Below are 27,262 nucleotides of genomic sequence, written 5' to 3'. Positions count from 1 at the left end.
ATTCTCTTCTTGGGTGTTTTAATTTCACACATTTTTGTGCACTTAGAAAGACCATAGATTGCACTACATTCACTGGCAAATCATCAAAAAGCATTTAAATGAAAGAAGATTTTTGTAAAAACAGATCTTTTGTAGCAACCTAAGCCTGATCACTCCTTGTTTTAAACCACATAACTAGAGGAGAGGAGAAAGACAAGATTTCATGATTTGATTTCTTTTTAATGATTCTTCACTTGTATTGCATTTTTACAGCTCACAAGGCTCTTTCTCATGAACACTGCGTGGTTTGCATATTTCCTTATTTTTTTGTTTTAATGAAGCTAGGCCCCAAGCATGGTAGATTATTTGCAAAGATGGCTACCATAACCTCTTCTCCCTGTGTGCTTATGACTTTGCCATTCTTCCTATAGAGATAAATACAGTCTATTTGCCCTGTCCTTGAGTCTTGGCTGACCTGTGACTTGCTTTAAGTAGTAGAATGCAGTGGTATGACATAGCGAAACGTTCAAGTCCAGGCCTCAAGATGCTTCTTGGAACACAGTGATGCCATGTGAGGAAGGCTGGCTCTCCTGCTTGAGGATAAAGGGCCACGGAGAAAAAGGCCCAGCTGAAAGCCAACACCAAATGGCAGGTAAGTGAGTGAAGCCACCCTGGATTATCCAGCCCCACTTGAGCCTCCAAATAATTAAGCCACATGAGTGACTCTAGCTGATACCAGTAGAAGAACTGCCCAGCTAAGCTCATCCCAAATTACTGACCCACAAAATGATGAGCAAATAACGATAGTTGTTGTTTTAAGCCGTGAGGTTTTGGCATGATTTGTTATGTAGCAATACACACATAACTGACACACTGGGAGTGAGGGATTTGATGACCATTATTTCATGGAAACAGTGGAGATGCCCCAAAGATCAGTAGCCAAGTTTAATGCCTCAGAGAATGACGAGTCTTCTTCCATTTTTAAGGCAGGCCATCCTGATTCCCCAGGTTTGTTACAGAGTAATAGGATGTTAATACATAAATAGCCTAAAATTAATATATTAACTTCTCACAGAACTGCTTGAGCTCTTCATTGGAGTGATTGCTCGTAGCCAGTTGTGTTGCCTGACTCTGCCCCAGTGGCCATAATTAGTCAACAATAGATACCTAGTACAGGCTGGGCCATCAGCCCACTGAGTCTCTCAGTGGTGAATATGAAATATGGAATAGAGGCCCAGACACTGGAAACCTTTGAGAACTAAGTCTGTTTAACTCTAGGTCTCTGGAAGGAAGGTTATCACTACTCTGAGATCCCCAGAACTACACTGGTCCCCACCTACTGCCCAGATCAGTGCTAACATCCGATAGAAGCAAGTCTCTGTCGATAATAACTTCACTGATGAAAGCTCTCCCAGTTTCTATTGCCCCATGCTCTTTTCACATGGAAATCAGCGCCATACTGTCAGGATCGGCCTTGGTGGTGATGGTAGGAGGAAGAAAGTGATGACACCTACAGTTGATTTCTCAGGAAACCGGGTATTTGGTGGTCTGTGGCCGAGTACAAGGTCTTATCCCCACTGCCCACCAGGGCACCTTGGCCCTATAAAACCTTGTTCCCTGGGACATCAAAAATCTCTATTCCTCTAAAACTTACTGTAATATCCTAATTTTAAGTTAAGGTTAGTTAGTTAAAGAAGCTGGAATCTTACATAATTACCACAATTCACGACCCCCAAAAAAAGACTGCAGGTAACAAAGTCATTTTCTATTATATTCACACAGAGAAAGGTGCACGTTACTGAACAGCTCCTGAGGGCATCCTGTTTTCAGCAAGAGCTCACACGGTCACATGGCTGAATTCCACCTATTTCATTTAGGACGAGTGCGGGAATTGATCCGGTTTTGTTGCGGAAAAGGGAAAATGATCTTCATAAATGTCCAGCCAATGCGGGTTTCAGAGCTCTACAGTATCATGATAATTTTTGCAAAGGATGAATCAAAGGTAAAAGTGTCTCATTGCCAGATGTCATTGTGCCTGGGTCGTTTTCTGGTTCTGTAAAAAATATGAACAAGGCCAGTGAGTTTAAATCTAAGGAAGTTGATGTCTATTAGCAGTTTCCGGTTGTGTCCTACAGGTTGGTAGTGAAAATTCACCTTCGGATAAGAATGAAATCCCTGGTTCTGATTATATTAGAATTTCTTTCTCCATTTTCAGAAACCAAAGAGTTGAGTTTTCCACAGAAGCTATTGGTCTAAGGAAACAAATCCATTTATTCCAATTTCTTGTGAAACAGAAAAAAGAAAACGGGCAGAACTATACAAACGTAAAAAATGGAGATTATCTCTTAATCTCACTCCATAAATTCTAAAGTTTACAAGCTGTTTCTAGAACCTGAATAAAAACCTTGCATAGGGTTTAGTTTTAGTAATCCTAAAGAGGACACACTAGAGAGGTAAAATCTCTATTCAAGTTAGAAAGCAAAGTCAAACTAAAATCTTTAAACTAAAACTCTCCCTTTAGACACATTCATTACAATTAGAACCATTTCCTTAAAAGGAAGCAAATAAATACTGATATCGGACCCTTACGTAGATAGTTTGTGAATTCTGATGCTTAAGTATCACGGACAAAGCAGACACCAAAAATATCCCAAGGAAGAAGTGAATTTGGTCAGTGGTAACTGTCATTCTTTCAACAACTTACACTCATGACCTACAAGTCCTTTTTCATTCATTCTTTCATTCATTCTTTCATTCATTCACTCCTTTATACTCACACCTCTAAGCACTTACACATTCAAAAACATATACTGAAGGCTGCAGGATGCCATGCAATGTACTAAGCACTGGGGATGAAGAGAATTAGAATACACCTCTTGCCCTCAAGAAGCTGACACTCTGGTCTTGGAAACTTTCCAGTCTTTGATCTCCTACATCCAGTCATGAAAATTGATATTAATGTTTTCTCTTTCCATTTCTTTCTTGCCTTTACCACAACTAAGGTCATTACTCGGTGGCTGAATGATTAAAATTCTTTTCTAGGGGTGTCTGGGTGGCTCAGTCAGTTAAGCATCCAACTCTTGCTTTTGGCTCAGGTCATGATCTCATACCTCATGAGATCAAGCCCTGTGTCAGGGTCCCCACTTTGGGATTCTCTCTTTCTCCCTCTCTCTCTGCCCCTCCACTGCTCATTTTCTCTCTCTCTCTCTCTCTCTCTCTCTCCCCTTCCCTCCCTCCTCTTTCTCTCTCTCTCTCAAAAATAAAAATAAAAAAACTTAAAAAAATGTTTTCTAGTTGGAATCCCCACCTTTAGTCTCTTCTCTCGCCACAGACTTTTTATACCACTTACCTCATTCACCTTCTGAAAAGATGGCTTTGGTTGTGTCATACCCCTGTGCAAAATACTTTGAGTAGCTTCCCATTTTCCCCAGGGGGGAAAAAAAGAAATTCCACAACTCGACCGATATTATTGGGATTACTAGTAATTGCTGCCATTTGTTGAGAGCTTACTGTGTGCCAGCCACTGTGTAAAGGACTTTACATGCGTGATCTCATTTATTCCTCATGCCAACTCTTCAAGACAAGAACTAGGATCTTTATTTTACGGAAGAGAACAATGATGCTAAGAAGAGGTCACTAGCTTTCCCAAGGTGACACAGATAGTAAGTAGCAGGATGACTTCAGAGCCCTTGCTCTTAACCACTGTACTGAACTTCCATTCTGCTCTTGAGTGAGTCTCAACCCTGTGCAAGCCTGCCTCAGTAACTTTGCTTCTGCTGGGTCTCCCATGTAATATGTCCTTCACTCGCTCCATGTCTTCCAAGTTTAAGCCAAATGTAAGTCCCCTCTCCCCTGTGGACTCTTCCTAGACCATTCCAGTAGGCAGAGACCTTTTCATCCTCTGAGCTCTGGCATGTTTCTACCACTTATTTGGCACTGAGAGATGTCCTGTACCAGGTTTCTATAGAAATATCTCATGTCTCAGGCATTGTAGTGAAAATCGCTTGAGAGCATGGAGTCTTCAAGGTACTTAAGAAATAATGTAGGTTTTGTGGCACTTAATTAGACACTCAATAAATTAATGTTGTATGAGTAAATGAAAAGCGTAGACATTAAAACAATGAGGTAAGTCTGTCACTAACTTTTGAATGATTATGATGCACATACCACTCTCTCACCATGAATGGTGAAAAGGATCATGTGGAAAGAGCTATAATTCCCTGTCCAGCATGCCATAAAGAACAGATACCCCCAGGGAATTACAGGGGTTCCAAAAACATTCCTAAATAATCAGACTCAGGAACATTATGAAAATCTCTACTCTGATCCTCAGTTTGAATAAGATCTGTGTGAAACTTTCACTCCAGAGCCGTATCAAGCCCCAGGGTAAAAATGGTGGACTTCCCAAATATTGGGCAGCAACAGGGTTCGGCTAAGATGGGGTGACATGGATGCTGAGAATTCCCCAACTGCAAGAGATGGTTTTCGTTACAGCTCCAGGCTAAACCACTTGGAGGCCTCTGGGGACCACAGAGCTCCAAAGCCTGCTAGCCACGTCCCTCTGACCACTGATGCCCAGTCCCGCCCAACACATGGCAGGAAGAGATGACCACCTTCCGTGTCACACCTGGAGGCCAGCCAGAGAGAAACTGCCAACTGGACAGTCATCTCCAGTGGAAAAGCCTGGCTGAAGGCAAGATGACCAACTGCCCTATACTGTTTTTATCTCTGCAAATTAGTGGTAGAGCGGGGTCGATGCCTTCACGTCTTTGCGAAGAAAAAAAAAGACAGTGAAAGATCCTGAGCATGGCCTCAGATGCCTTAAAGCAAGCATGACGTTTTCTGAGGAAGGAAAGAAACACAGAAGCTTGAGGTCTGTTAGACCTTAGGTCTGTTACACACTCTGAAGAAGAACACGTAATATGTTACANGCCTCAGATGCCTTAAAGCAAGCATGACGTTTTCTGAGGAAGGAAAGAAACACAGAAGCTTGAGGTCTGTTACACACTCTGAAGAAGAACACGTAATATGTTACGTGGGCTGCTGGCCTTTTCCCTTTTGAAAGTGGTTCTATGACTTTCCATATAACTTCAGCCTCTCATCAACCCTACTTGATGGCTTGGGCAGCCATTAGCGTCTTGCATCTTATACACGTGGTAACAGCTCAAAGCCTTGCAAGGGATCCCACAGCTAGCGACTGCCAGCGCCGCGGCCAGAACCTCTCTGCCTCTCGCGCTTCCTCGAGAAGCAAGGCCCCTTTCGGCACATGGTTCAGTTCTGAAGGAACTGGAATGAAAAATTGCTTGCTTTGATTTGGTTGGTTCCTTTTTTTTTTTTTTTTGCTTCCACTCCTGTTTTGAATTCAGTTTCTATTCCTTCCTTCCCCCTCTCTTGGATTCCCCTTTCCCCCCGCCCCCTCTTCCACCCTTCCACTCTCTCTGAGCCTCTTTCAGATGCTGCCTCACTGGCTGCTTTGGCTGCAAACCTCCCTGCTTCACAGCCAATATCTGGAGCTCACAGATTACGCAGCTGTGTCCTCAGACTACCTGTTGCTTCGTCTCAGGGTTAGATGAATTATTATTATTATCATTAATTATTATTTAGTGGAGGAGGGGTGTTAGAAAGGGAGAGGGAAAGAACTGAATCATCACGGAATTAACAGCCACTGGTGCTCACCTAACAACCCCATTAAGACCCTGAATAATCTCAGTCTAACGCAGGGGTCAATACCCCAGGGTGAAATGCTCCCAGCGTTACTGTATTTTCCTTTACCAGACTGCATCTTGACGCACGGTAATCAAAAAGATCACCAACAGAGTTCGCAAGTTCCCAAGCTGTGAGTGAGGAAGGGGCATCAGAGCAGGGCCCTGTGTGTGATGGGAGCCGCCTGCCTGGCCTCTCCGCCTGGTGCCAAGTTCATGCTTGCCCACGGGGCACAGAAGAGTACGGAAAGGGAGCAAGGGAAAATGTGACAGCCAAACTGTCATTCCACGCAAAGGAAAAAGGACTCAGAAATTGTCAAAGCTAACGCCCTACTCTGGTCCTCTCTCTCTAATTTTTTTTTGCCACAGCAAAATTGCTCAGGCAACTCTCGCCATGACAAACGCTGGCACAGAGCTTCTCAAGGGGAAACGGCGAGGCGGGCCTTGTGTGTTTCACCGGCAATAAAGATTTTACCAGCTGCACTGAGCGTTGCTGTGGAATCCAACCATTGCTGTCAGGCTAATAAGAAAAAAAGATTCACTGTTGTGAATCAAGTAAATAAACATGCCTGGGAAACAGTATGGCAGCAGATAACACCGAGAGAAAAAATGAGAATTGGTACTATTTTTAGTGCTAGCTCTCTGATTATAATTGTACTTGAAGAGCAACTAGCATGAACAATATAAAGGCAAAGTTAATTTCAGATCCTGAGCTTGCTGCACAGTGCTTAGATCATTCAAAATGCAATGTGATCTACATTTATTTTTCAACTGGGTGACAGGGAAACTTGGAGATATCTAAGGACTTAGCTGATGGGAGGCTCGTGGGCAAATGGAAGTTAAGGGATGTGGGTTATGGAAAGATTCTTTATTTTTTAAAAAATCCTGTATAGTGTACCCCATTCTCCCTTTCAAGTTAGCATTAACTGAAGAGTTACAATGTGGCAGGTACTGAATTAATGATCTCATTTAATTATCACATCAACATGTGAGGTAGGTCCTATTATGGTTTTCATCTTTTGGAAGCCATATAGCTTGTAAAGAACTTGAACCCAGTCTCTCTGACTCTAGAGCCGAATTATCGTGCTTTTGTAGATGATGACAGGATATAATTCACACTTCTGTCTTCTGTACTTTGATGAAAAAAGGCCTCATGCCCCACCATCTGCACTGACTACACGTCCATCACCAACAATGGGGCCCCAGGGTTGCTGACGGGAGCAGAGATGCCCAAATGAGGCAGAAAATAAAACAAAACAAAAACAGAGGCTACAGCCTTCCAAACATATCTGGTTTACCTTTCCCTGTGGTACTATGTAGCTGAGAACCCTCTCCCATGCTGAACCCAGGCCTGGAAGCTCTCTCTCATCTCATCACATCACATCACATCACATCACATCACATCACATCACATTTCATCATCTCATCACATATCATCCCTCTCCCCAGATCCGAATACTGAGAAGCAGACATTCAGGTCCAACTTTTAACCACTACTTTTACCATCGTCCCAGGAAGCAAACTGGCTCTGAGGGCCACTCTCAGGGCTCTATTGTCCTTCCTTTTCCTGCCCTTGAGCTGCGAAGTGGCCAGGTTGAGACTCACTAAATGTGTACGTGAAAACAAACAACTTTCAATCATATGAACTATTCCAAAGACTGAGCATGCGGGATCAATGAGGTGAGGAACAAATTTGCTCTCCATTGTGTAATGCTCTGAGTGCTAATGTCCGAGGGGTATGTGTGCATGGCAGTACCTATGAATGGAGCTCCATTATCAGTCATTATAAGTCTTCAAACTAACAAAAGATGAGAAATCAAATTGCAAGCAGAGAACTAAGGGGGAAACACAACGTGCTTGCTAACTGACTGTAAGACCCTGGAATATGATGTTGTGGATCTCATTTCCAACAGTCTGTGGAAATCCTTTCTTTGAGATGGAATTTTATAACTTCGTAATGGAAGTTAGTGGGATTACTGTTTTGCCTTTAAGGAAAAGGCTTATACAGATACTTAGACCAGAATCCATTGTATCAGTTTAAGAGCTTTTCAGTTCCAAGTAATTAAAGATCTAACTCAAACTAGCTTGAGTAAAAAGGGAACTTGTTAGCATATAGAATAGGCACAGAGCTGGCTTCGGGCACAGACTAATCTAAGGGCTCAAACTCTGTCACAAGAGCCTGTTCTCTCTCCAAACCTCGGTTCTGCTCTCCTTCATGTCGCTTTCATTGTCAGTGCCCACTTGGTGGCAGAAACGATTGTCAGCAACTCCTGTCCTTCACTCTCCGGGGTTCGAGAGGAGTGTGAAGAGTAAGTGTTCTGGGCTCTACTGTGATTGGCTTACCTTGTTTTAGGAGCTCATCCTGGATCCCATCCCTGTGGTCAAGGGAACTGAGTGCACCCTCTGGCAAAGCTGAATCACATGTCTACCTTTCACAAAGGCTAAGAAAGGAAGGGTAAGTCCTCAATGAAAATGCAAGGAATTATTTACAAAAAAGGGAGGAAAGGAAGCCTCAAATCAACAGATGTCCTCTAATGCATCTCTTCATAAAACAGAAGTACTTGCATTCATTTATTAGAATTCTTTAGTACCAAGACATAAATCGTCTAATTATGAGTATGTACAAGCTATCTCCCAAGGTGTAGCATTCTTAGGTGAACCTAAAATGTTGCCGCATACTTTAAAGCTTTGGGTACTCACTGGTATGAAGACACTCCAAAAATTACACAGATCTAAAAAAAATTACACAGATCTAAAGTTAAAAATCAAGACTGATGCCCAAGACCAAAGAATCTTATTTTTCTACCTCAGATTGGCTCTTAACTCACAAAATCTTATCCTGATAAATTTATGTCAACTTTCTACACTCGTTTTCTGTATTTCCAGTTTGCCTTCCTTTCATAAAGAGTTATGTCCTATCTCTTCCGTGTGCCTTTCCAGACCCTCTCTCCACCTTTCTTGAACTTCATCTCTGCTCCGAGAGACTATCTTGTGTGGACTGCATTAACAGGCTCCTTTAGTCTCCAAATTCCGGTTGGGTTCAACCAATGGGGAGACCTGGTAGGAGATCAGGAGAGAAAAGGAGAGTGGGAAGTGAGTTCTGTCTCTAAGCCAAAGGTCACAATGCCTATGAAAATGGCCTCTCTTCAGGATTCTCCCTCTGAAATTTACAGTAATCGCTTCTTCCTCTTGCTCCCATAGGCCTATGGCTGGTAAGGGAGCCCAGAGCTCCTGTACATTCATGTGGTTCCCTATTCCTGCCCACACCTTTACTAAACTCTCCTCTAGTATTCCAAATGTGAAGGTGTTCTCTATTTGCTACTGGGACCCTGATTAATAGAGTCTATAAAATTTTGATGGAGAGGGAAGCAAAGAGAAATAGAAAGGGTGACCAGAGACTATAGATCAAGAAATAAACCTAATTATTGGATAAACTACAAAATAGGACAAATGGCTCCAACCAATTTGATGTTTTGGTTAATTAACTTTTTCATTTCAATAGATCCTTTCAACCCCACCCCCATTAGAAATGGAAACTACAGGATTAATATCAAGATTCACTGAAAGTTTTCCACTTCAGAGGGACTTTGAGCACATACCTTAGGTAAGTCTTTGGTAAGCCAGAGAGGTGAAAAGGAATGAGAGCAGTCCAGGATAATCAGAAGAGCTTCATTTTAAACTCTTCTCTTCTACCTGCGTTTTTCATAACAAGCACCATGTGCACATCCCCACATTCATTCCCAGCTCAGAGGAACCATCTATTTCCATCAGGATCATTGCTATTTTTCAGAACATTTTTCCTTTGCCAAAGTTTAGGTGATTGTGACTGCAAGAAGAAGAGCAGTAAGGGAAAGACAAAGTTCTAGAGGGATGGAGGAAGGGTGAACTGAAGTGAGACAACGAGAAGATGGGGAGTGAGCCCATGCATGGGAGGTGAGGACTGAGAGTACCCAATGGCAGAGGACAGTGAGGCATCAAGAAAATGGAATAGTCAAGAGAGCAGAGCAGAGGGACCATATGCTTCTATCACTGGCTATTATGCAAGGAGATTAATTTTTCGGGTAGGGGATTGGCGAAGACTTCATGGTTGCTCAGTAACGACAGAAGAATAACGTGGTAGTATTTAGCGTACATTCTACTGGAAACAACAAACACACTCTAAACACGGCTGACATATCCTTCCTTGACGGTTCTTTGCCAGATCAAAAGACATTTTCCATTTATAAACAGAGGGAGTTGAGCTGTCACCTTAGATGATCTAGTGAACAACAAAAATGTGGTGAAGAGAAAAAATCCAAGATGGGTATTAAAACCCCCATGCCCTTAATTTGCACCAATTTTCCTATCAGGAGCTCACTCTCCCTTTGCTCAGGAAAAGGGAAACTGCTTAAAAAGTAAAATAGGTTATGCTCACCATGGTCTGTAAATCCCTGCTGTTGCTGCTGTTTGTTTGTTTGCTTTTAATTGTAAAGACACTGGCAAGAGAATCAAGTAGTAAGAACACATTCGCTACTTCCTAGCTGTTGGCCTTTCTTAAGTCTAGGATTTTCTTTTTTCTTTCTTTTTTTTTTTTGGTCTGCCCCCATCCATGGCAGCTGCTTTCAGTTGCCCAATTGATTCTGTATTTTAATGAAAAGTGGTATCCTCTTCCTATTCAGTTTAAGATAATTGTTGCCCAGGCAAATCATTATAATTAAATTCAATTTAAAAATGAGAACCCACCTGCAACCATATGTTAAACCTGCCTTTGGATAAGGAGTTGGTACTTTCACTTTGTATTAAAGCAGAAGTGTGTAATGGTAAGAGACTTTCAATGGAGATGGTTAAAGAGATTTGCTTCTTTTTTTAAATGATTAATTACAATTCACCTGTCTCTGAAAGGAAATTACTTGACTCACAGAAAAACATTTTCATTAAACAAAACTACCATTGAGGAGGCTTCTATCAAGCAAGTCTGGTACTGATGCAGAGAAATAAAGTAATCAAGGTAAGAAAAACCTAAGGTGCTTTCAGGGGATATATGAAATGGAACTAAAACATACACAGAAAGTTCCTATAGAACTACTTGGCATTGTTTGGTTCTTCAGCATCCTATCTACTTCCTAAAAGTGTTCTGAATTTTCTTCAAGAAACTATTTTCTCATTCTCACCCAGAGTTTGGAAGAACTAGACCCTCTCAAACTAAGGGCTGATGTGACTAAAAGCCGTCAGACTTAAGCCAGTTAGCTTAAGCCAATCAGCTTATGCCCTGGCAATAGTGATTGATTAGGAACCAGAGCCAATAAAATGTTACTGGAACTTCTGGGATGAAGAAAAGTCCTTTCTCTTCATCAAAAACTACTTAAAAGAGACTTTCTTCCCCTGGAATGTACAGTTGGAAGATGAAAGATCTAAAACCGCTACAGCCATTTTTCAATCCAGAAAGACAAATGGCAGGGTGGTTCCCCAAGGCATGAAGCTTTTATCTAGGAAGACTGAGTAATGTGGTCACCTTGGTGACATCATTTGAGCTATCAGACCAAGCTAGTGCTGCCTCCAGATTTTTCAGCCACGTGTACCTATTTTCACAGCTTAAGGTAATTTGAGTTTTCTGTCACTTGCAACCATGAGAATCCTGGAGGAGTGAATTCCGTACCTGGACTTAAGCAAGGTCAGATGACCTCCCAGTCTGTAGCAAAAAACATGGTAAAACAAAAACAAAACAAAATGCCCACCTTACTGGGACAGAGTATTAGATTGGGGTTTCTGGAACTACCCATCATCTAAGTTACCAGGAATTCAGCAAAAATACATGTAAAACTTGAAGACCAATAACTTTAGAAAATAGGTGACTTGGCAAAGACAACTAAGACAAACATAATTAATGAGCTACATCTAAAAGAAGAGGGTAAGAATGTTAGAAGATACAGGCAAATTTCATTCTCTTATCCAAGTATTATTTATTTAGAGTCATTTAAGAGCAAAGAACTGTGATGGAAATTGACAGAGATGATTACAAAGCTGAATAAGACAAAAATATATCCATTCAAGGAATTTTTTCTAATTAGATAGGGAAGCTAAACATGTATGCTTGTAGTCAATTGCAACTCAGTATATGGCAAGTGCCAAGAAATTATTTCCACAGTCTTTAACAGCTTACTAAGCATATTCACCCTCATTAGATCATTTGCTTCATCCCATAGCCCTCTGAGATAGGCAGTTGCACTTCCCTCTTTGGCACAGACAAAGAAACTGAGACTCAAAGTGTGGAAAAATAAATATCAATGAATATCGCTGTGGCATTATTTAAAAGAAAATAAAACTAGAAACTGCCTAAATATCCATCAATAGTGGAGTAGTTAAATATATTATGTTCTTCCATACAAGGGAATGGTAAGCTGCTGTTAAAAAATAAGGACGCGGGGGCACCTGGGTGGCTCAGTCGGTTAAGCGTCCGACTTCTGCTCAGGTCATGATCTCGCGGTTTGAGGGTTCGAGCCCCGCGTCGGGCTCTGTGCTGACAGCCAGCTCAGAGTCTAGAGCCTGTTTCAGATTCTGTGTCTCCCTCTCTCTCTGACGCTCCTCTGCTCACGCTGTCTCTCTCTCAGAAATAAACAAAACATTAAAATAAAATAAAATAGGCACAAATATCACAATTAAAAGAAAGTCAGATTCAGATAAATTAAGGCCCCCTGCATTCTTGAGACTGTACAAGTAAGTAGGGGCTGAAGTGAGATCTGAGGGATCATAAGGGTTGCAAGGACATCATAACTAAATAATAGATGCAGTTTGTTCAGTTAAATGTTAACTTCTCTTGGCCTGACTTAATCTCCTCTGAGCCGTTTAATATCTAGTTAGTTTGAGAATGGACAATGGCTAGCTGTGATTTTAAGAACAGGTAAACATTTCCCCAAAATTGTACTTCCAAGTTTTAGCTGGGTTTATTTGCATGCTTATGTTAAGCCCAATTAAAGACCAATGTCTCACATGTTTTGGGTTTAAAAGAATGTTTGATGCTCTGAAAATCGAGACGTGTTCTGACATCCTTCTCAACAGTTATTGAACATAATCTCAGCTGTTCTGGCATGCTTATTTTCAGAGCTTCCTAAAGCATAATAGTAACCTCTGGCCCACACTTTTTAAGATATTAACAAAGATAAAGGATGTTCTGTAACCATGGGTCTATGAGTTGTTTGGGAGCAGGATGCACGGGCTTACCAGCATTGTTTACTAATTACAATTGGATTTATTAGTCGTACCTGGTTTTAGTGGAGCCAAGAAGAGTTGACAGTTAAATTGAACACAGAAATATAATGTTCCTATATGATTAGCTCACTGTAAAGGACCTGGTTCAAGAGCAGCCGTTGGGCTTCCTGGTAACAATATGCTTTGCCCACACCATTGTGGTGGTTTGAGACAAAGCATGCTTTATTCCACCCAGCAATGGGTAAACAAAGAAACCTGGACATGAAATCTCCAGACACTTTAAATATATATCCTTTTTTTTTTTATATTATTGTACTGGATCCTTTGCCTGTGATAAAACTATTCCTTGAGTATAAATGATTTGAGTCCTGTGAGCCTTTTCAGCAGTCAGTACTGAAGCTCATAAAGTGATTAATGAACAGACCAAAGGGGATAAGAAGTTGTGAAGATCTCTAAGAGGAAAACTCATTTATTTATTTAACCTTTATTGAATGTTTATGGTTCCAAAGATCTCACCTGGCAAATGGCAGACAAAAATGACTCAGGCATGACCTTTGATCATAAGATGTTCACATTGTGAAGAAAAATACAGACATTCAAACAAAATATCACAACCAGTTGTAATAACTGCTGAAATAGGGGTATAAAAAAGCAACAAGGAAAAGAGTAAATCTTTTTGAGAGAGTTTGTTAGGACTTTATATTTAAGCGTAATCATAAGAATGGTCATGAGTAATCAAAAATAGAAAGAAAGAAAGAAAGGAAGAAAGAAAGAAAGAAACAGAGAGAGAGAGAAAGAAAGAGAGAAAGAAAGAAAGAGAGAAAGAAAGAAAGAGAGAAAGAAAAAGAAAGAAAGAAAGAAAGAAAGAAAGAAAGAAAGAAAAAGAAAGAGAAAGGCAAAGGAGAAAATCCTTTCAAAGAAATAGAGGTGTGATACTGTTTATAAATTTTCACCAATAGAGACCTATTTAAATTAACTGTAGTAACGTTTATGCAAGTGAATACTGTATAGTCATTAAACATAATAAGAAAATTCTCCATATGCTAATAAAGAAATATATCCACAACAATATAGAATTCATCTCTATGCTTCTAATCCTAGGGGAAAACTATGTCCAAAATACAAGTCTTGGTTTTTATAACCAAAACAATGAGGCAGAGAAATATTTGAAGAAACATTAATGATAATTTTCCAAAACAGATTAAAGACGGTAAGCCACAAATTAAGAAGTCTTATGAATGCCAAGCAGAATAAATACAAAGAAAATCACACTCAGAAACATAACAATAAATTTGATGAAAACAAAAACAAAATAAAAAAAAGTAAAGAAAAGTCTTAGAAGCAGCCAACAAAATAAGACTGCCTTCAAAGGAGTAACAATTTGACTTTTGCATAATATCTCAACAGAGATAATAAGAGCCAGAAGATAATGGAGTTACATCTTTAAAGTGTTGAAGGAAATAAATAGCATCCAAAAATTATATATCCATAAAAAGTATCAAAAATTTAGATGCAATAAACTATTAGTAATTATTCAAAAATAGTAAAATGTAACCAGCCTAAGAGGAGGGGAAGGCAGAACAGTAAAAAGTATTCAGTACAAAAGAAGTCAAGAAAGGAAAGAAAAAGGAATACAGGACAAGTGAAATAAACAGAAAAGAAGTAATAAGATGGAATAATAAAACATAATATATATCCATAATTAAATTAAATGCAAATGGCTTAAATGTTTTAATTTTTCTAAAAGTACATTTTTTTAGGATGGGTTTAAAAATAGTAACTATAAAAAAATAAAAATAGCAACTATATACTATTTATACTACTTATAACTATATACTACTTATAACATAAAATATAAGGTCATGTGTTGGCTAGCCACAAAAAATAACCCCACCCCGAAGATTCCCAACTGCCAATACTCATGCCCTTTTGTAATCTCTTCCCTCATATCTGGGGTAGATTTGTGGCTTGCTTCAGATCAAGAAAATGTAACATAAATGATGCTTTGTGACTTTCAAGGGTAGATCAAAAGAACCCTGTATCATGCACCTTAATTTCTTGGAAAATGTGCTCTGAGGAAAGGTATTCACCATGTAAAAAGTACAAATACTCTAAAATTACCATGCTTTTCATAAGGAAAAAATAAAAGGAGAAAAGAGAGACAAAACCAAGAAACAGACTCTTAATAGAGAACAAACTGATGGTTACCAGAGGGGATGTGGGGGGGGGGGAGGTGGATTAAATAGGTGAAAGAGATTCAGAGTACACTTATCATAGGGGCACCTGGGTAGCTTAGGGGGTTGAGCTTCCAACTTTGGCTCAGGCCATGATCTCATGGTTGTGAGTTCAAGCACTACATCGGGCTCTGGCCTGACAGCTCAGAGCCTGGAGCCTGCTTGAGATTCTGTGTCTCCCTCTCTCTGCCCCTGCCCTGCTCATTCATTCTCTCTCTCTCTCTCTCTCTCAAATAAATAAGCATTAAATGAAATTTTTAAAAGAGTACACTTATCATGATGAGCACTAAATAATATATGGAATTGTTGAATCACTATACATCTGAAATTAATGTAACACTATATGTAAACCATACTGGGATTAAAATTTAAAAACTTAACTAAAATCATCATGCTTTCAGAAATACAGATTGAAAGGAACTGTATCCAAGTAATGTACCCAACAAGCCTAATCTGTATCTGGACATAATTTAAATGAAGAGATCCTAGACTTACTAATGCCACAGTGGAATGAAACTTTGGGGGCCTGGTGGAGGAGTAACGTGGGAAGGATAGGAACTATTGCAAACCAGGGTACAAATTAGGGTAGCTAGATCTTCAAAAATAGCCATCTAATGAATCATACCTCTCAGTATTTACACTCCTGTGTAGCCCCTTTCTCCCTGAATCGGAGCCAACCTTTTCATTCAGTTTGGACTAACAGAATATGGCAAAGTGGTGTTATGTGACCTCCACGGCCACATCACAAGAAGCCTGTGGCTTTTGCCTGAGTCTCTTCAAAGATGCGCCCTGGAGCAAGGCAGTCCTATCCAACCAGATCAAGCCCCTGAAAGATTCCAACTACCACATGGCTGCACCTGTATGATGGAACCCCTTCCCCAATGAGAGCCGCTGAGCTCTCAACCCACAAACCATGGGACATAACACATTGCTTCTTTAAGCCACTACATTTTGAATATTTTGTTATGTATCAATAGATAACTGAAACAGGACTAAATGGTTTAAAATAGAGGGATGAAGGGGCACCTGGGTGGCTCAATCGGTTGAGCCTACGACTTCAGCTCAGGTCATGATCTTGCGGCTCGTGGGTTCCGGCCTGGCCCTGCTTTGACTCCGTGTTGACAGCTCAGAGCCCACAGCCTGCTTCAGATTCTGTGTCTCCCTCTCTCTCTGCCCCTCCCTCATTTACACTCTATCTTTAATAAACATTAAAAAAAGAATAAAAGGGGCGCCTGGGTGGTTCAGTTGGTTAAGCATCGGACTTTGGCTCAGGTCATGATCTTGCGGCTCGTGGGTTCCGGCCTGGCCCTGCTTTGACTCCGTGTTGACAGCTCAGAGCCCACAGCCTGCTTCAGATTCTGTGTCTCCCTCTCTCTCTGACCCTCCCCTGCTCATACTGTCTCTCTCTCTGTCAGAAATAAATAAAACATTAAAAAAATTTAAATAATAAAAATAGATAAATAAAATAGACGGGTGAAAAATAAATATACTATTCAAACACTCTTAAAAGAAAGTTGTTGTAACCCTATTAACAAACAAACTAGACAAAATGTAAAAAGCATTATTATAGATTGAGGCGACTCTCACAATGATAAAAGATTTAATTCACTAGGAAGATAAAAATTTTAAAGTGTACACACCTGATAGCAAATCTTTGAAACATATAAAGCTAAAAGTGATAAAACTCTAAGGAGAAATGGACAAATGCACAATCACATTGGATGATTTTACCAATCTCATTTACTGGTAGATTAAGCAGAGGGGAAAGATCATTAAGGATAGAAGATTTGAACAATAAAGTTATAATAAATATGAATACTACACATATATAGAACACTGCACTCAACTACAGAAAACATATACCTTTTTTTAAATGCTTTTATTTTTGAGAGAGAGAGAGTGGAGGAGGGGCAGAGAGACAGGGGGACAGAGGATCCAAAGCAGGCTCTGCACTGACAACAGCGAGCCCCATGTGGGACTCAAACTCATGAACCCTGAGATTATGACCTGAGCCAAAGTCAGATGCTCAACTGACTGAGCCACCCAGGCGCCCCCGAATACATATACATTTTAACTGTGCATAAAACATTTGCAAAAATATATATTATAAACTGGGCCAAAAAAAAACTATCAACAAATTTCAAAAGAATGATATGATATAAAATATGTCCAGTACCACAGTGGCAATTAAGCTAAAAAGTAACAAGAGAAAGATAGCTAAAGATCGTATCTTCGGAATACCATGATAGAAAATATTTTAACTGAACAACAAGTAAAATATTTCACTTTGAAACTTGTAAGATGCAGTTCAATCATATTTTAAGAGATAGGCATAGCTTCAAATGTTTATAAAAGAGGAAAAACACTGAAAATCAGTTAAGTATTTCAAGAATTAGCATTTCTGAGGTAACATCACCAAAATGGATCCTAACCTCCATCTCCCAACCAAGCTCAGCAATTAGGTGGCTATCCATGAGCAAGAGCAGCTCTAGGAGAGCTCTGGAGTCCATTTAAGAAATTTTAACAACACGATGGAATAAGAAATCTGTGAATAGCTGCATAAAAGGAGACAAAATACGGCTTTATTTTGTCTGAATCATCCCATTTCCTCAAGCAGGCATTGCTCAGTGCCAAGAGGGAACTTCCCCGCTACAAGGACTTCCCTTCGCCAGGAAAGAGAGAGCGAGTGACAAGCCTCTTCAGTCTTTCAGGGTACCATGCAAAGGTTCCACTTTTTTTTAACCCCACCCAGAGAGCAAAGTGGAGATGTTGAGAGACAATTAGAAACAAAGAAGAAAAGCAGGGACTATCAACAGCAACCAGGCAGTGGGAGCCACTGGGGTTCATAGCAACCTGCTTTGAGGAACCGATCTACCCTACATGGCTGCAACCTACCCACTGTAGATTTCACCAGCTTTTTGTTCACTGAAGCCAACCAGCTGAGTCCCTTCTTGCTCTGATACTCCTGTTATACCCCTGTCCCCACTAGAACTCAAGAACAACCCTAGCAACCAGCTCAGGCCTCTTTGGTTGTACGAGGGCATGGTGCCAGCCTCCAGCCTGTGGCCAACCCCCACCACCACCATACCTGCACTCAAGGCTAGCTCCTCCAGCTGTGCCATGGCATGCCACCAGCCCACACTAGTTACCAGCCTCCACTGCAGTGTACATGCCTAGCAGGAGGCTGGGTAGCCACAGGAAAGAAGGCGTGCCAACAGCTTCATCTCCTTGGGGGCTAAAACAGGCCTTGTCTTCTCTGTCACTTGCCTGCACTAGCGTGCTCACCTGTAGCAGGCCCCTCCAGTGGTGCATCTCCATGCTGCTAGCCTGACTCACATTACCAGCCCCCACTGCAGTGTACACAAATGGGAAACGGGAGCACCCCAACAGCCAGGGCCCCTGCAGAAACCAGAGCCAGCGGTTGGCCCTGGCCCCCACCATTATGAATGTGTCTGCCACTATGCAGGCACCTGCAGCTGGCCTCCACAGTTGTATGTGTGCACACCACTGCCTACACTGGCCCCTAGTTACCTGGAGGCATCACTGAGGACCCCAACAGCCCTTACAGCCACTGAAGACCTCTCACAGTGCTTACCAAGGACCACACATGATATTGTGGACCCCAGTAGGCTGAGCTGAAGAGACATCTTACCCCCCCCAAGACAGTGCTACCAAATGCCCCACACTTGGGAGCCTGCACAGCTAAAGTCAGGATCACAACATGCTCCAACATGCCTCCAGCCACAGGTAAAAGTCTTCCCTTACCAAAGCCAATCTGTAAAGTCTAGAGGAGGTGATTATTGCTTCAAATGCATCTACACAAGGCTACAAAAATGACAAAGAAGCAGGGAAACATGACTGCACCATAGGAAGGCAGTAAACCTCCAGTATCTAGCTCCAAGGAAATGGAGTTCCAGAAATTGCCCAACAAATCATTAAACATACTTGTTCTGAATATTTCAGAGAGCTGCAAGATTACACAGATAAACAATTTGATGAAATCAGAAAAGTAATAAAAGAACAAAGTAAGAAATTCAACAAGAGACAGGAAACATAAAGAAGAACGAAATAGAAATTTTGGAGCTGAAGTATACAAATGAAGAATTTAATAACCAAAGATTTTACCAAGGAGAAGAAAGAATCAGTGAGCTAGAAGACAGATCAATTGAAATTATCTAATATGAGTAGGGAGGAAATAAAAGGGAGGGAATGAAGAAAGCCTCCAAAATTTATGGAATGCCATTAATAAAATTAATGTATGTACCATTGAATTCCCAGAAGGAGGAGAGAGAGAGAAAGGAACAGATTTCTCATTTAAAGAAACAGTCATTGGGGCACCTGGGTGGCTCAGTCAGTTAAGCATCTGACTCCTGATTTCGGCTCAGGTCATCATCTCACAGTTCTTGAGCTCGAGCCCCATGTCAGGCTCTGTGCTGACAGTATGGAGCCTGCTTGGGCTTCTCTGTCTCCCTCTCTCTCTCTGCCCCTCCCTCTCTAAATCAATCAATCAATCAATCAATAAACATTTTAAAAAATACAATAAAGAAATAGTGAAGACTGAGAACTTCCCAATTCGTGGGAGAGATTTGGATATTTAAGTTCATGAAGCTAACTTAAGTTACTTAAACCCAAAATGTCAATCCATGAAGATATTCTCTAAGACAAATTATAATAAAATAGGTCTAAAATAAATTTAAAAAACAAAACAAAAAAGAACTTTTTAAACAGCAAGAAAAAATAGATTGCTCACATACAAGAGAACCCTCTGATAAATTCAGAGTGCTGAAGGAAAGAAACTACAAACTAAGAATGCCTTACCCAGCAGAGCTGTACCTCAGGAACAAAGGCAAGATAAAGATGTTCTTAATAAACAAATATGAGGAAATTCATCACCACTAAACCTGCTTTACCAGAAATGCTGAAAAGAGTTCCTCAAGCTGAAACAATGAAACAAAAGGATGCTAAATAGTTAGAGAGAATCAAATAAATAAAATCCAAAGTTAAAGAGGAGACAATACATCTGGTAACAGAGTACACCAAGGATTATGAAAGACTATTATGAATAATTATATGCCAACAAAATGGATAATCTAGAAGAAAATCAATAAATTTCTAGAAACATACTAACATACAACATACCAAGACTGAATCATGAAGAAATAGAAAGTCTGAACTGACCAATAATGAGTAAGGAGATTAAGTTAGTAAGCAAAAACCACCCAGCACACACACACACACACACACACACACAAAGACAATACCAAATGGTTGCCCCAGTGAATTCCAGCAAACAGCTAAAGAATGATTAATGCCAATCCTCAGATTCTTCCAAAAAGTTGAAGAGGAGGGAATACTCCAAAACTCATTTTATAAGGCCAGAATTACCCTGATATCAAAGCCAGATAATCACACTATGAGGAAAGAAAACTACAGACCAATATCCCTGATGAATATAGATGCAAAACTTCTCAACAAAACATTAGCAAACCAAATTAACAACACATTAATAGAATCGTACACCGTGATCAAGTGGAATTTATCCTTGGGATATAAGGATGGTTGAACCTATGGAAATCAATTAATCTGATACACCACATTAATAGAATGAAAGATAATCATACGGTCATCTTAAATACATAAAAAGCATTTGACAAAAAATATTCTTTCATGATAAAAATGCCCAACAAATTGGGTATAGAAGGAACCAACCTCAACACAATAAAGGTCATATATGACAAGCCCAAAGCCAACAGTATACAGAATAATGAAAGGTTGAAAGCTTTTCCTCTAAGATCAGGAAAAGACAAGGGCGCCCACTTGCACCACTCCTAGTCAGCATAGTACTGGAAGTCCTAGCAAGCAATAGGCAAGAAAAAGAAATAAAATGCATCCCAAATTAGAAAGGAAGAAGTAAAATTGTCTTTGTTTACAGATGGTATTACCTTGCATATAAAAAAATCCTAAAGACTTGGGGTGCCTGGGTGGCTCAGCCGGTAAAGCGTCCAACTTCAGCTCAGGTCATGATCTCACAGTTCATGGGTTTGAGCCCCGCGTCAGGCTCTGTGCTGACCGCTCAGAACCTGGAGCCTGTTTCAGATTCTATGTGTGTGTGTGTCTCTCTCTCTGCCCCTCCCTTGCTTGTGCTCTGTCTCTGTCTCTCAAAAATAAATAAACATTTTTAAAAATCCTAAAGACTCAACTAAAAACTTGTTAGAATAAACTAATCCAGTAAGGTTTCAGGATACAAAGTGAAAATTCAGAAATCAGTTGATTTTCTGTAAACAAGCAACATCTAAAAAAGAAATAAAGAAAACAACCCCATTCACCATAGCATCAAAACAATAAAATACTTAGTGCCAAATTTGACCATTTGGTCAAACAGTGAAAGATCTGTACACTGAAAACAATAAGACTTTGATGAAAGAAATTGAATAAGACACAAATATAAAGATATCCCATGTTCATGTATTGGAAGAATTGATATTGTTAAAATGTACATTCTACCCAAAGCCATCTCTAGAGTCAAAGCAATGCCTGTCAAAATTCCAATGTCATTTTTCACAGAAATAGAAAATAACCCTAAAATTTTCATGGAATTATCAAAGACGCTGCATAGCCAAAGCAATGCTAAGAAAGAATAAAGCTGGAGGCATCACACTTCCTGATTTCAAACTATATTACAAAGCTATAATAATCAGAACACTGTGGCACTGGTATAAAAAGTTAACTCAAAATGGATTAAAGATGTAAACATAAGAATGAAACCAAAAAACTCCTAGAAGAAAACATAGGAGAAAAGTTCCCTGGCACTGGTCTCAGCAATGACTTTCTGGATATGACACCAAAAGCAGAAGCAACAAAGGCAAAAATAAATAATTGAAACCACATCAAACCGAAAAGCTTCTGTACAGCTAAATAAACAACTAAGAAAGTGAAAAGGCAACCTATGGAATGACAGAAAACATGCAAATCATATATCTGATAAGGACTAAGTATCCAAAATACATAAAGAACTCATATAACTCAAGAGCAAAAAACAAAAAACGAAAAAAAACCAAAAAGCCAATTTTAAAATGGGAAGAGGAACTGAATAGACATTTTTCCAGAGAAGACATTCAAATAGACAAAGCTACATGAACAAGTACTCAGCATCACTAATCATCAGGGAAATGTAAATCAAAACCACAACAAAATATCATCCCACACCTGTTACAATGGCTTCATCAAAAAGGCAAGAAGAGCAAATATTGGCAAGGATGTGAAGGAAAGGGAACCTTTGCACACAATGCTGACTGGAATGTAAACTGGTATAGCCCCTGGAAAACAATATGGAGGTTCCTCAAAAGTTTAAAAATAGAACTACCATATGATGCAGCAATCTCACTTATGGGTATATATATATATGCAAAGGAAATTAAAATAAGTTCTCAAAGAGACAACTGCACTACCATGCTCATTGCTGCTTGGCTATACAATAGCCAAGATGTGGAAACAGTGTAAGTGTCCTCATCAGATGAATGGATTAAAAAAGATGTGGTGTATATACAATGGAATAATATTCAGCAATAAGAAAGAAGGAAATCCTGCCATTTGTAACAATAGAGATGGACTTTGAGGGCACTGTCCTAACGAATGACAGATAAAGATAATACCATCTCATATCACTTGTATGTGGAATCTAAAAAAGTCAAACTCATAAGAAATAGAGTGGTGGCTGTCATGGGCTGTAGGTGGAAGAAACAGGAAGATGATGGTCAATGGGTACAAACTTGTAGTTATAAGATGAATAAGTTCTGAGAATCTAATGTACAGCATGGTGATTATAGTTAATAATACAGTTGATGCTTGAACAACATGGGTTGGAACTGCCTGGGTCCACTTCTATGTGGATTTTTTCAATAAATACAGTACAGTATTGTAAATCTATTTTCCTTATAATTTTCTTAATAACAGTTTCTTTTCTGTAGCTTACTTTATTGTGAGAATAGAGTATATAATACATTTAGCACACAAAAATGTGTTAGCTTACTTTATTGTGAGAATACAGTACATTATACATTTAGCATACAAAACTGTGTTAATCGACTGTTTATGTAATCGGTAAGGATTCTGGTCAACAATAGGTTATTAGTCATTAAATATGGGGGAGTCAAAAGTTTTATGTGGATTTTCTATTGCACAGGGGGTCGGCACCCTAATCCCCCATCATTCAAGGGTCAACTGTACTTTATTACATACTTATAATTTGTTATGAAAATAGATCTTAAATGTTCTCACCACAAAAAGAATGACAATTATGTGACATTAGGGAGGTTTAGCTAATGCTACCCTGGTAATCATTTTGCAACATGTATGTGTAGCAAATCGATATATTGTACACTTTAAACTTACACAATGTTATGTGTCAGTTATATATCAATAAAACTGGAAAAGACAAATAATACTAAAGCATTTCTAAAAGATATTTTAAAAGGTCTAAACAAATGGAACAATATACCATGTTCCTAAACTTGAAGATACAAAATTATAAAGATATCAACTCTCCCCAAACAGCTTTACAGATTCAAAGAAATACCACTAAAAACTTTAACTGGTGCGTGTGTGTGTGTGTGTGTGTGTGTGTGTGTGTGTGTTAGTGGGGGAGGGGGAGCTGACAAGCCAATTTTAAGACTTATATGGAAACATAAATTGCTGAGAATGATGAAGATGCTCTTCAAGGAATGGCACCTGGGTGGCTCAGTCATTTGAGCACCCAACTTCAACTCAGGTCATGAGCCTCACGGTTGGTGAGTTTGAACACCACATTGGGCTGGCTGCTGTCAGTCTGTCAGCACAGAGACTGCTTTGGATCCTCTGATCCCCTCTCTCTGCCGGGCTTGTAAAATTGCCTAGGGTCAGACCAGGGAGAGGTAAGTGAGGCATCTACCGGGGGTGCAAAATTTAAGGAGATGTCTAAAGTTCAGTTATCAGGATAAATAATATTTTCAGGTATCTTTTTTAAAAAATCGAAATTCATGAAAACAATCCATAATTTAAAAAATATCAAAATTTGGAAGGATCCTGATGGTAAGTAAAATAAGTCAGGCAGAGAAAGACAAATGTCACATGATTTCACTTATATGTGGAATTCAAGAAACAAAGCGGATGAACATAGGGAAAGGAAAGAAAAATAAGACTGAAAACAGAGAGGGAGGCAAACCATAAGAAGCTCTTAAATAATACAGAGAACAAACAGAGTAACTGGAGGGGAGGTGGGTGGGGCGTGGGCTAAATAGGTGATGGGCATTAAGGAGGGCACTTGTTGGGATGAGCACTGGGTGCTGAATATAAGCCATGAATCACTGGGTTCTAATCCTGAAATCAATACTACACTGTATGTTAAATAACTTGAATTTAAATAAATAAATTTTAAAAATATATTAAATAAAGATCAGACAATACCACAACTGCAATTTCTATTTAACATCTGGGAGGAATGTAGGAGTAAGGGGGGAAGGGGTTCAAGAAACTTTTAAATGGGATTACAGGGACAGTGGAAAGAACTGATCCTTTATTTCTTACACTGTTTAACATGAAACACCTGACTATGAACTGACTTGCTTTATAACACTAACCATGTTTCACTTAGAAATACAATGTACAGTAATAATACATAACCCTCTTCACCATCTGATCGATGGTCCACAAAAGTACATCAGTAAAGGAACAGAAAAGCCAGCTGTTAAGACTTGTCCCAGATGTAGTTTGCAATACTAGTAAAAACCACATTTAAATTTAGACAGTGCTTTCAGCTTCAAAATTACCCAGGTATGGTTACTTGAAAGAACCTGTGATAAGAGGCTGATAAAACATGTCTGTCGTTAAGCTCTATAATCAAATATTTTTAATGGCCCCAGTATACTTTTACTAAAATCAAAACAGAATCTCAAAAAAACCATCCCTGATAATTTTCCCTAAATGGATTTCAAGAAACTCTTAGGGAAAATGCATTTACCTATTATATGACACATTTGTTCTCAATGTAGCTTCTTACACATTTGGACAATTAATGGAGTTTAAATTTCTCCAATTATTAATTTTAGGCTCTGCCAATAACCACGAGGTAAAAAGATTTTGACATCTGTGTCCTTAACAAGTACCTTAAATACTGAATAAGAATCTCCACACTTCAACTCAGCAGGAGTGAACTATACCAAGATAGTATAAATAAAGAAAAAAATTTTAAATATACTAAATTGGAAAAAACTTTATTCATAAACACGATTTTTTTTGCAAGGAGCTGAAATAACCATAATAATATTAGATACTCTATGATACAAACTTATTACTGTTCCTGAGTGATCCTTCACCCACACTTCACCACTCATTGTATGCCGCAATATTGAAATGACTGTGCCACCCATTTTCTTAAAATGAGGATTATTTTCCTCTTACTAGTGAAATGCAAGGCAAAAGAGAAGTTCTACCACCTGCATACACGCCAATCTTTGGCATAAGAAAAACGCTATTGAGCTGACCACCACCCCAAGTATGACACGTAATCTACTCTTCACATCATATCTTCACAATGCTGTGGGACAGGTAATATTAACGCCCTTTTATAGATGGAGTTTATGAAGGTGAAGCAAATTGACCAAGATCACAAAGACATAGGAGAATCTGGATTCCAACGCAGTGCTCTGGGGTCAATGCCATGATCTTGCCACCACACGGCACAGGATCTCTGAGAGAGCCAAGGAGAATGATTCCCATTCCTCTACAATAGAATCCAGCCAAGGTTCTGATCCCCTTTTTTAATACAGTGTGGGGGGTGTGATAAAGACAGAGAGGCTCGGTAGATTAACTGCACCAACGGTCTCAATTCCTCACCTACCCTGTATCTATGCCACGTAGCTGGGGGACTGCGTTTCTCGAGGCTTAGCCACGCGATTTTGTTAGGCTAATGGGATGTTAGCAGATGTGACATATGCTTCTGCTCCTGGGCCTCTGCTGTTGCCACAAGAACGGAATGTACCATGGCTAGCCTGCTGGAGCGCTGGGTCACAACAGTCTAGTGGCCCAAACGCTTCAGCAGTCACCAGTCACCGGATTGCTCAGCAGGTAAGGGACCAGCTGAAATCAGAATTGCCAAGACACGTAGTCTCTGACCTGTAGACTCATGAGTTAAATGCATGGTATTTTTAAGCCACTGAGTTTGGGGGTAGTTTGTTATTGGGGCAACAGTTAACTGACACCAAAAGATTCTCACAGTGAGAAGGAATGAACACTAGCTCTGGGGGAAAGGTCTTCAGAACACAAAGTGAATCTCCAGCCACATTTGGAAACAATCAGAAAGTGTCAACCTCTAAACTTAAAGCAAATTAGAGCAATAAGAAATACATGAAAAATACCTATAAATTATACCCCTTCCCCACTCCCTAACACTTTCTTGAGTAACAAGGTTGGTAGATAAGGACTGGTCTCCATTCTTGTCACCAAAACTGAGCCCCTTGATTTGGATTCGGCTCCATCTTAAAATACTGAAATCACCCCTTGCACAAAATGTTACGTAATTGTTTTACCATAGTTATATATGGAATTATCAGTAGCTTCTCAAAGAAAAGACGTGGGAGCATTATCTATTTTGGTGACAACTGCTACTTTTGATAACAGCCAAAGTGTATGCAGAACAGACTTTTCTTCTTTCACAATAATAATGGGAATCACAATGTGTTCACAAGGCGTCTTGAGGAAAAGAAAACATAGCCCGCACGTTTTAATTAACGGTGAGTGAAAGTCTGCCATGGGTCAAGTATGAGGAATACAGGATGTGGAATGGAGGACGTAATGATTAGTGAGCTCTCCTTCCAGAGCACAGAAATGTACAGCATATGGGAGAAGACAGACATGTAAACCACCAACTATAGTATAAGATCAAATATTTTATCAGGCTTCAAGCTACGGAAGGTACAGAACATCTAAGCAAATTTATACACATATTAGGAGAAGAAAAGGAGAGAACTTTTTAAGCAAAAAAGTCTAACTTTTAGACACTGATTCTTCATTGCATTGTGTATATCTTGATTTCTATAAAATTAAGACATAAACCATTAAGTATAATTCTAAACTATTATTATTTTCATGTCCAAGTCTCCCCACAATGGAATCACATAAAAGTGTAGA

The 27,262-nt window shown here is 39.6% G+C and overlaps 1 long non-coding RNA gene across 1 annotated transcript in view; it reads right to left on the bottom strand.

The window, feature by feature from the left end:
* Nucleotides 1-1,763: 1,763 nt before the first annotated feature.
* LOC144225217 (uncharacterized) overlaps nt 1,764-27,262 on the bottom strand; it is a 200,705-nt gene continuing 175,206 nt past the window's right edge. The window contains exon 4 of the long non-coding RNA XR_013333237.1: nt 1,764-2,032. This is a non-coding gene — a long non-coding RNA (uncharacterized LOC144225217). The remainder of the gene's footprint in view (nt 2,033-27,262) is intronic.

This window comes from Crocuta crocuta, unplaced genomic scaffold (assembly GCF_008692635.1).
Source record: "Crocuta crocuta isolate KB4526 unplaced genomic scaffold, BGI_CrCroc_1.0 scaffold262, whole genome shotgun sequence".
Classification (NCBI taxonomy): domain Eukaryota; kingdom Metazoa; phylum Chordata; class Mammalia; order Carnivora; family Hyaenidae; genus Crocuta; species Crocuta crocuta.
The sequence above is the reverse complement of the archived record's forward strand: the minus strand, read 5'-3'. Positions and strand labels throughout refer to the sequence as shown.